Source organism: Cricetulus griseus, chromosome 3 (genome assembly GCF_003668045.3).
Source record: "Cricetulus griseus strain 17A/GY chromosome 3, alternate assembly CriGri-PICRH-1.0, whole genome shotgun sequence".
NCBI classification, from domain to species: Eukaryota; Metazoa; Chordata; class Mammalia; order Rodentia; family Cricetidae; genus Cricetulus; species Cricetulus griseus.
Window position 1 is genome coordinate 208,780,396 of NC_048596.1, and position 16,740 is coordinate 208,797,135.

The 16,740-nt window shown below is 38.7% G+C and overlaps 1 protein-coding gene across 5 annotated transcripts in view; it reads right to left on the reverse strand.

The window, feature by feature from the left end:
- Window positions 1-16,740, reverse strand: part of Zeb1 (zinc finger E-box binding homeobox 1) — a 161,195-nt gene that overhangs the window by 143,534 nt on the left and 921 nt on the right. The gene's annotated exons all lie outside the window — the stretch shown is intronic.

A 16,740-nucleotide genomic window follows, 5' to 3' on the forward strand; every position in this document is an offset into this window, starting at 1 on the left:
CCAACCCCTTACCTCTCATCACAGCTCCGAACCCTCACTTAATTCTTGAATCGTAGCAATTTTTTCTGGTAGAAACTAGCAGATCTTATCTAGAAAGGTAATGCTTCTCATTAATTTAAATTAATATTTACAAAATCTATTTTAAGAAAGATTCTTCATTATGGGAGTAAACAACCATTTTCTGAGTGGACCTAAGGCCCACTTTGTGAGGTAGAACCTACACCTGGCACTGTTAACAAGGCCAAGGGACTGCAACTCGACAGATAGGACAGCAAGGGTTTCGGGAACAAATGATGGTTCAGTGGGCAGGTGCTAATGGTATGGAAGAACAAAAGCTTGTTTCCATCTTTGAGAAATGTACCCAGCAGTCATCAGTCAAATGGGTGAGGTGTGCTGCCACACACAAAAGTTCTGCTCTATTACTATTTGAAAAAATGAGATACATTTTTTGGTTTAGGTTTGTGTGTATGTGAAACGTAACATTCAAAATTTGTATTTCATGTAAGGTTGGCTTATCGGGTAAATTTAAAAACTCACATATTTAGATTCTGAATATTTTTAAATTATTATGGCCATTTTATTTATAAGTGGGAATAAATAATATCAAACTCAGTTTATTTCAGTCTTTTTGCAAGCCAGATCCAATTAACATCAACCTATGTTCAAAAAAGTTAGAACTCACAGAAAGAAAATGAGACATGCATTTTATGCTCCCCTGTTCCTTATCTATACATCTGCAATTAAATAAATTCCTGAGGCCTGGATCAAGATGTTCCTCTCTAATCAAATTCTGATTCTATTCTTAGGAGTTTCCAGTGTCTACAAAGATACCTCTAGAGCACCTTGTTTTCCTTTCCCAAGATCTGACTTTTGTCATCACTTCAAACAATCTTACCTCAAAAAATATAAAGTCCAATATTTTATTTCCCCCTTCTGCCTTCATTTCCACACAACCGGGAGTTCCAGTCCCTGAGTTCCTTTGTTCTTGCCACCCCAGGCTTAGGCTCCTTTCCTAGCTGAACAGTTATAAAGTTACTTCACCTCTTCCTGCCCAGTTCCCAGTCTTCAATTTTCTACTAGTTTGCCCAAATATGTCCTTTTGACATAGACATTCAGTTATATTAACTTACATTAATCTATTAACTATCAGTAATTGATCTTTCTTGAAACATCTATAGTCACACCCCATTTTTACCCCAGATCTTGTTGATTTTTTCTTTGATTAATCTTGCTAGCATTCTGTCACCTTTGATAGGTTTTACAGTCAATCTACTACTTTAGCAGCACTGTTTCACTCTGAGTTATTTTTATTCTCTACTTCATTACAACATACCCCGTTTTTATGTGGACAGGTACACCCACCTGTTCATCATACATATCTGGAGGTCAGAGGTTTACATGTGGTGTCCTCTCTATTGTTTTCCACCTTATTTTTTGAGACATGGCCTCTCACTTAATCTGGAGCTTGCCACATCGCTAGACTAACTGGCCAGTGAGGTCTCAGGAGCCTCCTGTCTCTGCCACCCAGCCATGAGGTTATGGGCCTGCACTGCCATTTTTGGCTTTTACATGGGTACTGAGATTTGAACTTGGGTTTTCTGCTTGCATAGTAAGCCATTTACCTGCTGAGCTATCTCCCCAACCCTCTGTTTTCCTTCAATTAGAAGAATATCACATAACTCCTTTTTAGTTCTCAGAGGTACATGGCTATTATTCTTCAGCCTCTAATGCTGCAAAATAACTGTTAAAACCCTACAAATTCACAGAAAGGGTTTCTTTGGCTATTCCCAAGTTCTGATGGTACTTTCCTGGTAACAGTTATTTTCTAATTTTCCTTGTTTCTCTGAATCACATGCTATTCAGAAATAAGCACATTAATTTTCAAGGACACTCGCATCAAAAATAATGGTATTATAAGCACAAAATATTGAATGCTAAAATTTTATGAAACTGGTTGTATTTGACCATGATTACATAATCTCTGTATGTTCAAAAAGAATGTTTTGGTTGGGGGGTACAGTGTTCCATATCTGCCCATCATACCAAGTTAGTAAACTCCTTTTTAAAATCTTTCTTCTTGATTTTTCTCTGCTCTTTTAGCACCTACTAAGAAGTTTAGTTCAAACAACAGACAATGATATAATGGATTTGCTTTTTTGTGGTTCTTTCCTTTTTTTCTTTTCTCTTTCTCCTTTTTGCTTACTAGATTTTAGAGGTATATTAGCTATATATCAATTTAAAATTGAATTGTCCTATCTTTTAGTGACTCTTGAAATCAATTTTGTCTCTAAGTCAATGTTGGTTGATATAATGGAGTCCCAGCTTTTGTGTGACACAGGAATCTGTCACTAACCTTCTATGTATTCCTTAAAGGAATGTGGCTTGTAACGCGCATCTAACAGGACTTTGCCAGCATCCACTGCCTGGGCATTCTGTCACTGTATATGCACTGACCTACCAGTGTCTAGTCATGACTACTAACTGCATGCTGTTTATCATCTTTCTTCCTCTTCCCATTGCCTGCTTAGCTGTTTCATACTGGACGTTTATTCACATCCATTTTCTGTATTATCGTTACACTATTTCTAGGTCTAAAGCTAATCAATAATTTTACCTTGATCCCAAGTTTTATTCAGCATTTGTTTATAACCAACAGCATTTACCTCTCTGTTCCCTCATTCTTTCTGTAACTCCCCCTCAATCTGGAACCACGTTCCCTGTCTGAGAAATGAGGCGGTAAGGACCTCAGAGAGTTTAAAGCACTGAGGACTTCACTCATTTGTCATTTCCAGGCTCTAGATAGCTCAGTCAAAGAAGGAACAAGATGAGGGTGAATGCAGTGGTGAACCCTGGAAAGGCCGGCACCTAGTTTCCTTCCACCACGTGCTCAATATACTGAGGAGCAGATGTGCCAAGGGCAGCCTTTCTGCCCCTTCCTGACCTAAACTATTTTTGAAGTAGGCACTATAAAACTCCATCTGCACATATTAAGAAAATAGGAGCAAGAGAAAGATGTTGTTTCCCACTTTCTCTCGCTCCTAACAAGGGCTGAAAAGGCCAGCCCATGTTAGGAAAGCTGGGTTATCAGGAACTTCTGAAGCACACTCAGTTTCGGTTTCACAGCTGCCACACAAGACATACACATAGCAAGTTAAACACACGACGAAGTGAAGCCAAAAGGAGCACAGCCAGTGAGGTTAGTCATTCTTTAAAGTTAAAAAACAAACACACAAACATACAGCATACTGTATATAGTAACACAGAGAACACAAAAGCCCCTTAACTGAACAAATTGGATCACATGAAATATTTAGAAAAACAGATACAAACATAAATAGCACACTCATCTTTATGTAAGAAGTATTAAACTCAGAGGCCAAGACATGATAAAAGTATATTTTCCTAACACACAACTCTTAAAAAGGCATTGGCTCTAATGTGTCTTGTAGGATACAATGCACATTTAAAAGGAGTTTGCTTTGTAACATCCTTATTATTATCATTATTTATTATTATTATTATTATTATTATTATTATTATTAATGACAAAGCCTCACTACATAGCCCAGCTGACCTTAAATGCATGGATCCTCCTGCCTGGTCTCTGAGTGCTGGGATTAAAGGCAAGTGCCACCACATCCAGCCTGCACTCTTTGACTGAATAAAAGAATAATTTACCAGTCCAATTTGTAGTATATTGAATATGAAGCATTAATGTAAATTTTTATTTTATTTGGAACTGGAAGATTTTTAACTGCTTAGCTAATTTAATTCAAATAATAAAACAGCTAGATCACTTACTACCATCATTTATCACAGGCAATCAGGCACTGGACCATGACAGTGTAAGAGGACAAGAGTAAGACAGCCACAGTCTTTCATGCCTGTATCCAGCACCTATAAGAATGAGGCAGGAAGATTGCTGGTTTGAACCCAGCCCAGACTACATAGGTATATTTCAAGCTAGAGTGGACTGTAGCAAAAGCCTGCCTTAACCTAGATAATGAAATTAATCAATTAGAAAAGAAAGACAAGAATTGCCTAATTGTAGCTTGTTAAATATGTAAGGGTCAGTATCAAAGTACAGTGACAGGTACATAGGGTAGAGTTTTTTTCAGGGACATTAATAAATTGAAGAGATAACTGTTTTAGTTTGCTTTCAGCTGCTGTGTTAACCCACTCTGACCCGAAGCAACTGGAAAATGAAGGCTCTGTGTGGTGTAGAGGTAATTCATTATGGAGGAATGCCAAGGCAAGCAAGATCTACAGGCAGAAACGGAAGCAGAGGCCATGGAGGAGTGTTGCTTACTGGCTTGCTCTCTAGTTTGCTCAGCCTGTTTTCTTATACAACCTAAGACCACCTGCTCAGGAGTGGCACTACCCACAGCAGGATGGGCCCTCCCACATCTATCATTAAAGAAATGCTCTACATACATGCCCACAGGCCAACAGGTTCCTTTTCCTGGATGACTCTAGTTTGTGTCAAGTTGAAAAAAAAAAAGCAAAAACAAAAACAACAACAAAAAAACAAGCAGCACAATAAACAGACATGATTTAGTAACCAAGAATACAGAGCATTCTGTCTTTGGAAAACCATAGTTAATGGTGGTAGAAATATCTCATTCAAGAGGTTTGAAAATTGTAACGTGTTTGGATTGTAATTTGACTTGGGAGGAAAAAAATGCAAGTATGTAATTCCCTATAAGAACACAGAGCACAAATTCGCTGTCAATTGAAGTATGAGTTTAGCTACCAACACTGACCTAAGTAAGCTTCTAACAAAATAATCCTGTCAATGGCATGAGGGTGGCAGTTATGATAGGGATGATAGGGACAGTACCATTTCAAAGCAATGGCTATGTTAATCTGTCAGCATGACTAGACTAGATAAGCAAGTCAGGAAAGCTACCACTTTCACAATGTTTTCTTTTAATAATGCAAACATATGTTAATATTTACTACATAAAGAAACATTGCATGATAAATTACACAAATATAACCCTCCAATTCCTTGCTTCAAGACCACTGACAGACCCACATCATTCTCAAGACAAAATCCAAACTCAACTGTCAATATAAACTTTTTCTTCATTTGCTTCCTAACTCTTGAGCTTCATCCTTAGTTAGCCCTTCTCATCCTACATGACTCAAGCACAAATGTCTTTCAAGCTCCAGCATGCAGATGTGTCTTAGGCAGCTAGCTGCACAAACTATTCCCCTTCATGGAATATCATCATATGCATAGTCTCCAGGGTAGCCATGCACCCTTTTAAGCCTCATCTCTAAGCACTATCCTCTCTGCATACAGGACAGGACCAGTTACTAAACTAAATTCTTGGGCTTAATTCTTGTTTTGTTTCTCCTATACTGTAAACCCCTTTGGTTTCTGCCTGGTACACAGTAATCTACAATATCAATTTCACAGAAAGCAAATGCAAGTTTAAATGAATTATTGTTCAAATTCCATGGGCCAAATAACATCAAATTTTAATAATAACCTAAGACTTCTATCTCCCATTCAATACTTTTCTATAAATGTACCCATGAATACCAGATCAAACAGAATTATATTAGAGTGACCAAGATAGACACAATTAAAGGAAATATAAAATATGAGATACTTAAAAGCAAAACCAAGGTATGTAAGCGCTAACAGATTTTCAAAGAAAAATCAATAACAAAATGAAATGGAAAAGCTAGAATAAAATGGGAAATAAACTAGTGATAGTACATCTTTTAGAAAATGAGGTGTGTGTATGTGTGTTTGTGTGTGTGTGTGTGTGTGTGTGTGTGTGTGTGTGTGTGTGTGTGTGTAAGCACTGGTCAGCTTAATCAAGTTTTTTTTTTCTTTAGCTGTAACAAAATGGGTAAGATACATAACCAAGAATCAGTAAGACCAAGGGCTCATGTCAACGAAAATATGTCCTTCAATGAACTCATGACGAGTAGCAGGTTTAAATCCTCTGTGTAAAGTTAGAAGGTGTGCAATGTGAAAGAACAGTGCTGGACTCATCAAAACCGTGCAGGAAACAAGCCAGCGGGTAACAATCAAATTCTGCCTACCCAGTGGCTCCACTTGGGCAGCACTCTCTCATATTGGAGCCTTCCAAAATCTTAAGCTCATGATGGCACATGCCTGTAATATCAGAGTTGGGGAGGCAAAGACAGAAGGAATACTGGAGCTTGCTGGCCAGCCAGCTTAGCTAAATCAGAGATATATGTTCAATGAGAGACCCTATCTCAAAAACCACAGTGAGGATCAACTAAGGAGGATTCCAATGTTGGCCTCTCCACTCCACAGGTATTCATGCAGACTCACATATACACACGTACACTACACACAAAGAAATTAGAAAAAATGGGTTAGGGTTTTTTTTGTTTGTTTGTTTTCTGGTGGTGCCTCTTGCAAATTACTGAAGGCAGATTAAGGCGCTTATAGATCAAGATCAAAAGAAAATACGGACAAAGATAAATATGAAACAGATCATAGGTCTAAATGTTAATGAATGATTTAAACCTCTAAATGATTTTAGAAAAGTCATCACTTTGATCAAAGAATAAAATCATAAACTGATAACAAATTTAAAAATTTTAAACTTTAAGGATACCATTAAAAATCAGAAGCTATTCAAGAAAAGGTTAAAGTCCTTTTTAAATACCTATAGCTAATAAAGAAACAGAGTATAGAAAATACAAAGGACTCTCTTTCAATTCAAACACTGAGAAAAGAAATATAGCTAAAAACTGGACATGATTTGAAAAGCACTTAGCAAAAGAAAACAAGTGACAGACACAGCCACTTAATTTCTTCACATGTCTTTATTCACCAGTAAAGTCCAAACCAAACCAGTAGATTGCTGTCACACACCCATGGGAATGGCTACAATAAAAACACAAGCACACTTCTGGAAAGACATGGGGCAAGCAGAACTTAGACATGATGGTGGGAGGCACAAAGGTGACAAGCATTTTACATTCAGGCAGTTTCTTATCAAGTTAGCCATATGCCTAGTGAATGACCCAGCCATTCTTTTAAGTATACAAGAGAAATGTCAGCATACGATCCCATAAAACCTATGTGTATTTACAGATTTAATTACACCAAACCCCACAAATAATCAAACTTAATCGGTCAACTTTACGTGAATAGTTAAACAAATTGTATTCTATTCATATAATGGAATACTACTCAGCAATCCAAAAGGATAAACTACCGATGGTATAAATTTCAACAACACTGTGCAGAGCAAAATATGGAATATAAAGGAAGAAGTACACACTGCCTGGTTGCAATTCTAGAAACAAGAAATCCAATCTCTAGTGAGCAAAAGCAGACAGACCACAGATTTCTTGGGGGCCAGAAGTTGAGAAGTACTGACTGCCATCTGACACAAGGGAACTTCTGGGATGGTAAGAGATACTTCCTATGTAAATTGCAATGGTGGTTGTAGAAGCATATGGGTATACCAGAGCTCTCCAAAATGTACAATGTATCTGATTGCATATAATAGCATCTCAATAAAGTTAACTAAACCAAACCTACTGATCCACATATGGTTTTAACTTTTGTCTTAGGACTGTTCTGATCTAAACCATAGGAATACAGTAAGAAATCTGTATTTTCAAAAAAAAAAGAAATCTGCATTTTCAAAATATTCCAAGCCAATCAGATGTATGAAAAACAGTGGTCTCCAAGCTTCTTAAACTGCTCAAACTGCTTCCTTGGGCTTTGGTTTTGGTTTTATGCAACAGTGTAACAGTGACACATTATTTTTGATTTCCATGTTAACATTTACACAAAAGTGTTTCAGTATCTCTCCACATAAAGTACCCCAAGAGCTGAGTCTAAGACGATCCTCCTTGAGCTAAAACACACATCTCAAGCAGCATAAGATGACAGATACTTCAGGGGGCTGGAAAGATGACTTGGGGTAAGCATGCTTGCTGAATAAGCCTGGGGTCCTGAGTTTGGATTCCAGTCTTCACATGTATAGGTTGAGGTAAGGTAAGGGGCCTGTGACCCCAGTGCTGTGGGGAGGCAGAGAGCAAAGACAGGAAGATCTCAGGCTTGTTGGCTATCAGGTTCAGTGAGAGACCCTGCCTCAAATGAATAATGCAGGGAGCGCTAGAGCTTTAAAGACACCTGTTCTCCTCATCTGACATTCACACGTGTGCACAGGAACATGCCCAAATACACTGATGTTCATGTACAGTGCGCGCGCGCACACACACACACACACACACACACACACACACACACACACACACACACACGGGGGTGGGGGATGAAGCTTCACTATAAGCTTTCATACAGCAGCTTCATATGGAAGCTTTATACTTATAATGCACTAGTTTATTGCTCCTGTCAGAACTAGCAAACACTCAAGACCAAGGCCACAGAGCAGTGAGTGCACTTTCTAGCAACATCCTTTCAGATAGTAGTTACATTAGCTAGAAATGGATAAGAAATGGTCAACTGATGCAAGATATATTTAAAGCAAATACATAAAATTGAAAGTAGCATTTATTGAATGCTTAAAACACAATAAATATGCTGTTTCATAAACCTTGGCAAAGCCTTCCAACTCTGAGATTAGAATTCTAGTGGAAAGCTAAGTCACTTGGCTGTGTTAAGACAACTAGTAAAATATAGGATCAAGGGATTGATATGTGAATCAAGCTTGTTCCTAATTTGAATTTATATATATATATATATATATATATATATATATATATATATATATGAATGATCAGCCCCAGCTATTACCCCTGCTTATCTTTGAAAAAGAAACACTATATATATCTAGCCAGGCATGGTAGATCATGCGGATAGTCTCAGCATTTGGGAGGCAGGAGAATTAGCCAACTTCAGGGCTAGTCTGAACTTCCATATGAGACTGTCTCAAAACAATAAATACAATCAAACAAATAAAGCAAACAAACTAAAGGTCCCATTATGTCCAGAGGTGAACTCCACAGATACAAGAGATCGAAACATGAAAGATAAAATAAAAAATAGAATATTTTCTATGAAAGTATTTTCAATCTACATATTAGGAAAGATTTCAGACTACCCATAAAGTCAAAACTTTAATAGATGAGAGTTAAGATTAAAATTAATGATTTCTGCACTATCATCAAAATCAACAGATGATCAACATATTTGGAACATAATGACTTCACAAAAAAAAATCTAGGATATCAACAAGAAACACAAGTAAGATAGGCAAAGGCAAATCCAATTTGCTAGCCAAGGATATACAGAAATGATCAACTACCTAGTAAAATAAAACTACCTTGATATCGTATTTAACATCTGTCAAAATAGCAAAATTGGTGCTGGAGAGATGGTTCAGTGGTTAAGAGCACTGGCTATTCTTCTAGGAACCTGGGTTCAGTTCCCACTACCCACATGGCAGCTCATAATTGTCTACTACCCTAGTCCCAGGGGACCTGTTGACCTCTTCCAGCCTCCACAGGCACCAAGTACATAAACGGTGAGCAGACACTAGGTAGGCAAAACATTCCTATATATAAAATCATAAAATTTTAGTTAAAAAGTACAAAATGCAAGATATTGTACAATATCATACTCTGGAAAACTCTGAAATAAGATGTAGTTATACATTGTTGCTGAGGGTGAAGAGTGTTTTTGCCATTCTCCAAACAATGTGGCAGGATTTAGTCACTATCCCCAGAGAAACTTTTCCTCAGGCCTTCCCAGCACACAGGAATGATGGGATCACTTGTCCCCAAGAGTTGGAGGCAAACGGGGGATCCAACGCTGGAGGAATTCATAATGAATTAGTGCTTTGTTACACAAATGAAATGACTACAGTTAGAAGTAACCATAGAGAACCTAAGATTGGTACAGTGAAGGGCAGGGAAGATACTGTGACTGGAGTAGAGTGCAACATCATCCAAATGAGAGAATTCCTCTAAATGAGCTAAGCCTAGGGAAGCGGCTAAAGCAACAGCTGTTTGCTAGGTGCATGCATATGCAGTAGAAATCCCTTTGTGCAAAGATGACTGAGCATTCTATAAATACACAACAAATATTGGCATCTACTTGCTTGTTACAAATTCACAGATGAATATACTTAATAGTCTAGTAACAGAACATGAACTAGGGCTCAGTCCGGACTAACTAAGAACACAAACATGGCAAAGTCAGTTCACATTCCTGTATTCACATTTGTGCATGTGTGCTCCTGCTCCACCCTCCTCTCCCCTATATCTCCTTCCTAATCTTTCCTCCCTTTCTACTTCCTCTCTCTCACAGGGTCTCACTTTGTATCCCAAGCTAACAGTGTCAAATGCACTATCCTCCTGTCTCAGCCTTTGAATCACAGGATTGCAGGCATGAACCACACTAGTATTGTTTTCTCTTTAAAAAAAATGCTTTTGATGATCTCTTAAATCTTTCCATTTCTAAGCATACACTACTTTATTGTCTTAAATGTTATTCATATGGAATGATTTTCCTTTTTTTCTACTTCCTTTTCTCATTCACATAAAAAAAAAAAACCCCTCGAGTATATGGAGAGATTCAATTTAGAAAAGTGAGCTAGCAACAGTGTTCAGTACTGCCCAAGTAGTGGGCATTAGCGCCCGTCTTGGAGCATACACCAATGGTAAGGAGGAATTAGCATAGCATAATCCTGTGCCACATAAAAATGTGTTCAATGACAAGTTTCATCGCCAGTTGTGGTCCCATAAGACTGTGCTGACCAGTGACACAACACAGAGTGCTCTCTGTGATGGTACCATAATAAAACGTGTAGAACAAATTTCTAAGAATGCACTTAGCGTTGAGGGGGAAAAGGAGAAACTATCAAAACAGATGGTGACTTTCACAGTCCATTGTAGAATTCCCCAGAGAGCAAGGTTAACTTAAGCCCAGGTTCTGACACCTACTCCATGAAGGATTTCACTTACACTATCCACACATTACAGATCAGTCTGGAACTGCACTGTACATGTTCAAGTCTCTCTGTAGTTTCCACCAAAGCATCTCAAATATCACTTTATCTGCATCAGTTTTCTGAAAAAATGATTCTGAGTAAAACAATCCTTCACATTAAAATCAGAATGTTAGGATGGGGTGTAGTTCAGTAGTCAAGTGATTGGTCAGTCAGCACTGTGTTTTCAATCCCAGAAGTTCAAATGAAAGTGTAAAATTTCATTAGAATGATTAATTTTAAATCATCAAGGTAATTACACTCTGAATATTATCTATTTAACAATAGTAACAAGCCCCCACACTATGAGTTCAAATAATTCATGGATTCATGAACAGAGAAATCAAATTTATGCTAGTGACCATGAACAGTAATGGAAATATCTGAAGGGGGTACCCATTTCATTAAAAGAAAGCTACAATTAAGAGTATTTGAAATAACTAAAATGTGGGCTGGGAAGATGGTTAATTCAGTTGTACTTGTCTGTGACAACCTGAGTTTGGATACCCAACACACATATAAAAGTCAGAAATGCCTGTAATCCAAACAGTGGAGAGGTGGGGTTGGGGGAGGGTGTCCCTAGGGCTCCCAGGCCAGGCAGACTAATTAATTGGTAAACCCCAGATTCAGTGAGAGACTTCTCTCAAAAACAAGGTAGAGGGAACTGGAGAGAGGGCTTGGAGGTTAAGAGCACTTGCTGATCTGGCAACTATAATCCTAGATGCTTAGAGAGCTGAAGCAGAGGGCCCACAAGTTAAACGCCATCCAGGACAACTTAATGAGCCACTGTCTTTAATTTAAAAACTTTAAAAAGAGTAGGGATATAATTCAGTGGTAGAGTATGGCAGAATATGCATGAGGCCCCAGATTCAGTCTCCAAAACAATAATAAATACATAAATAAATAAATTCTATGATATTATCAGTAATTTGCTTTCAGGTTAAGAATAGTATACTTCACCTCTATTAAGTTTAAAACTCAGACAGACATGCCCTCTCTACATGGGGAATCTTTATGTAGTAAAACTGATGTCCCAGGACTGCTGCCTTTTGGGGCTGTAGAGATGGCTCAGCAGTTAACAGTGCTCACTGCTCTCCAGAAGACCCATGTTCAGTCAGTCCTGCATCCACATCAAGAGCTCACAACTGCCTGTAATGCCAACTCCAGAGGACCCAATCCCTCTGGCCTCCTAGGGCACCTGTATACACATGTATATACCTATACAGAGACATGCATAATTTAAAATAAAATAATTTTTTAAAAAAGGATGCTTCCTTTAGAAATGCAATACTCAAAACACTGTCTCATACAAAGGAAAGATGATTCCCCTGGTAATGCCTACAAAAAGATCAGATTTACCTGTTATAAAACTTCACATTCCTCCTCAGAAACTGCTGTACAAACAGATATATTTGCTATGTGTTAACTGGGCCACTCCTCTGAATTCTTAACTACAGTGCACTAAAACTTTTACATATAATACATATAATTTATGTTTATAACATGATTACCTAGAAGTATGTACAATGTCTACCTTTCCAAAGGATAATTTTGAAAGTAATTTTATCATATACCCCAATGAGGGTGCTTTTCTAATTTAAACTGTCTGAATTTTCTTTCCACAGGAATTTTTATTTTAGCTTGCATCTCTATGAGACATGAACAACAGATTAACAGTCATGCTGCAAAGCATATGAACTACTGCAATCTTCAGTGTTCTTTCTGTGTTCATGACATCCTGTAGCCTCACTGTGCTTCTGCACATGAATTCAGATCTTCTCCTATCACTGCAATTCAATATAAGTACTTAAGAGCAGCTAGCAGTATAACCACACACCATACTGCATCTATGTTTACATCTGACTCTAGTCACATGCTTAGAAGTGATTTACAAAGGAGAAAGAAAAAGAGGCAAAAAATCACTGTGATAATTATTTTAGAACATTTAAGAAATTTTCCTGATACAACTTTCTCATATTTCAAAACCACTAAAATTATAAACATAGAGGTGTACTTGACTTTAAAAAAAATGAAGGCTAGACAAAGTAACAAAACAAAAATAGTTATTCCTCATGCTTTTATAGCAGGGTCATCTAACCAAATGACTTATGCTTTCAGTTTACAATATACTTGTGACGTTTTGCTTCATGCTCGAATTTCATACATTGTAAACTCCAGTAAGTTCCTTAATTCATGAAAAAAAATGAATTATACTTATTCATGGAGATCTCATGAAGTAGGACAGTACCAAATTAAAGAGATACCTGTCAGCAATGAAAAGCAGTGTTTACAAACACAATCCATAGGAAGTTCACAAAGACTTACCTGACAAGTCAGGTAAATCCTACTTAATTCAAGACAAACAGTGTGACTACTGCATATGGCAGGGCCACAGTGCATTTCTAGAACTACCATTAAAACAGACAGGGAAAGGCTTAAGGGTTATAGTTGTACTCACATAAATATATGGATGAACACAAAACAATAACATAACTAAATACTTTACACTTCACGCACTATTTGTAAGCCAGAGTCATCGTTTCAGTATACATGGTTTGCTTAGAGTAGTAGTTATTTGAATATAATAATAAATTAATAAATTGTTAAAAACTTGTATTTCTTAATTTATAACTGGTAAATTCAAAGTTAATATGCTACCGGATTCTTCACTAAAAAGCTACTATGCATGGTATGAGAAGGGGCCACCATTAACAAGGGGACTTACAGGACAGAGGATAAAATCAAAGCCTACAACCAAACAACAAATAACTAGCATCTACTTTAGTCACCCAACCCATCTACAGTCTTAAGTTTATGCAAGCTATGGGTAGCACCATAGTACTGTCAATCTCTTAACTGGAATTTCTTTAACCATAGGCATCTTCTAACCATGGACATCTTTAATATTTGAAAATGTGTTTTTCAAGACTCCTACTTTGAACCAGAACAACAAAAGGTTTTAAAGTATGGTGGTAAGTATGCAAAATAAATATATGTAACCACTGCATTTTCTTGTTCAAGTCTAAAACCAAACTTTTTAATATAAGTGCTTTAGCAAATACTAAAAAGCACCAATTTCAAGATTCTGAAGCTTAAATCTGTAAATACATTCATGTGAACACATCCCTACCTCTTTCTAGTGTCGGTAAACTAGAAGACACTTAGGCTTGTTTTAAAGACTCAGAAGGACACAGAAGATTCACGATCAGCACAGAAGACCAAGACGGTTAAGATGCTGCACCAATAGTCGTTTTTGTTAGCATCCTCTACTGGTGGTTTCCAAAGACAGCAAGAAGAAATGGTGCTAATGATAGAAAGGTATGTGCCTGCTATTCCATCTAAGGTGAATTAGTCAGCATGTAGTCACTGGGAGCCAGAGCTCATTTGTCAACAATAAAAAGGGGGAAGGAAAACATCACATAGAATAGAACTTTGGGAAAGAGAAATATTTCTAAATACAACAAAGCATTAAACTATAAACAGAAAAATCAATTTTAGCAACTGTAATGCCATTCCTTTAGATGGCTAGCATCATTACCATATTGTCCCCACAGAAGGTTTGATGATCTAGCCAAACCTGCTCAATTGCTACACCCTTGTTAAGTTATAGTTTTTGATGCTGTCATCAGTATCCTAGCCTGCAGACACATTCTAGGAAGGAAATAAAAATGTTTTGCTGCTGGCTTAGCTGTAAAATCTATATACCTTATTTCAAAAATTGAATACAAATATAATCTATACATAAATAACAAAATATCTCTATTACTATCTCCTACTGTATACACCACTATTTATTCATTTAAATAAAATTTAAGAGTTAATATCTTTCCAGATAATTCTCTCCCCAAACAACTGCAACTTAAATATGACTGCGTTGCTAAGAAATATCAGTCAGCACCTATTCCCAGATTTCACAACACAATGCATATAACTTCATTTTAAATTTGCAAAAATAGCAGCTAAATCAAACAGCATGGCTGCAACGGTCAGCGATGGATGAAAGCATTAGAGAACAAAAAGAAATACAAAGAGAGAGCCAAAAGTGATGAAAATGGAAGATACCTGTGGTAGCACAGCGCTATCTCACACACCTTTTGTTTTCTCGGAGTAATGCATACTGCAGTCAAGACATTTCAGGCTCAAGAGCCCCAAATCTGTTTTTCTAATATTAAACACAAAGGAAGAACACTGACAGCAAACGTGGTAAATAAATCCCTCCCCTGAGAAGGAAGGCGGCAAACAGGAGGGGGCTGACATACATGCAGGAGAAAACTAAACACCATCTTTTTTCTACCTGCACAAGTTGCCATTTGCTGCAGCGATCAAGAATCTCTTTCCTGTTGATTTCAAGCACCTTTCGGGATAGCTTTTCACCCTTAAGTCATCTGTTGATATGCCTTATGTGTGTGATATTAATATCACAGGATCTCTAGGAGAAAAATCCATTCTTTCCTGTTCAGGTAAACATGTTTACAGCAGCTGCACAGACGCTGGGTGGTTCAGACTCACATGTCACACACATGTCGTCAGCAACAAGAAAAGCCCCTTTCTCTGGCGATCAACATTTTAAATAAGGTAAGGTCAACGAACAGCCCTTTTCTAACCAACTTACCTTTCATAAAGCCACATCAGCAATAGCGGCAACAGCTCAATGTAGAACAGACACTATTTGACGCTAGAAGCAGGAAATTACAATTGCAGTAGCCTGTGCTCGGGTCCTTGCCACAACCAGTCACCTCTCCACAATGACGCTACACACCTTTCCCTCTGAACGAACAGGCTTCTCTGAAACGCAACGTTTTTCTGAACAACTGAAAAATCATTCATGGCAGCGGGGATTTTAATGTAGGCACAGATATATTCAAAATGTGTTTACAACAGAGAGGAAACCTCTTTGGAACAGCCTAAAATCTTCCTATCTGTTTCTAGACAGGAAATCCCACACAAAATCTAAAATTGCCAGGAAAGGTTACAAAACCTGGCGTTTGGCATCCCGGAGGGGAGGGAGCAAGACAGACCAGGCGGGGGTGGGGCGCGGGGGGCGCGCCAGGGTTGCCACTTAAACAGGATTTCCTAGTTCTCCGGACGCCACATCGATGCCATCAGGGGCGCATTTATTCCCCCATTCTTAAAAAACAAAACAAAACAAAAAAACCCTCGTCGTTTAACGCCCCGCGGGAGCCCCACGGAGCCACCGGGTGCGAAAGGCACGAGGAATTCCTTATATAGCAGCGGCCACAGCAGCACAGGGCTGTGGCCGCCCATCACCACACACAGGTACCCGGGCGGGGGCATCCCCCCGGGCCGCCGCCGCAGGGACTGTCCAGACAATGACCAAGAGCAGACGGCTGTCCGCGCCGCGAGCCGAGAGCACACACTCGCCTAGGAGAGGCACCATCCAGCAACTCTTTCGCCTCCCCACGCTGGGAGAGCCCACGATGCACCCACCGATACAGGTCCGGGTGTCGCGCTCTCTCCTGGTGCCTGTGGCTTTCCCTCTTTCTTAAAAAACAAAACAAAAACAAAAAGACCACCACCACTAACAACAACAACAACAACAAAAAACTCTGCAGCCAGGCCAAGGAGTATTTCCCTGGCACATTCGCGCAAATCAATACCCCGCGCAGCTGCACCGCCAGCCGCAGCCCCGTGCGCCCGTCGGGCCGCCCGCCCCCTCCCCCACCCGCCCCACTCGCGACCCCGAGCGCCAGCCCAACTCCCATTATCTGCCCTCGGCTCGCGCGTCCGGCCCAGGTAACAACTTCCCCAAACCGAAAGA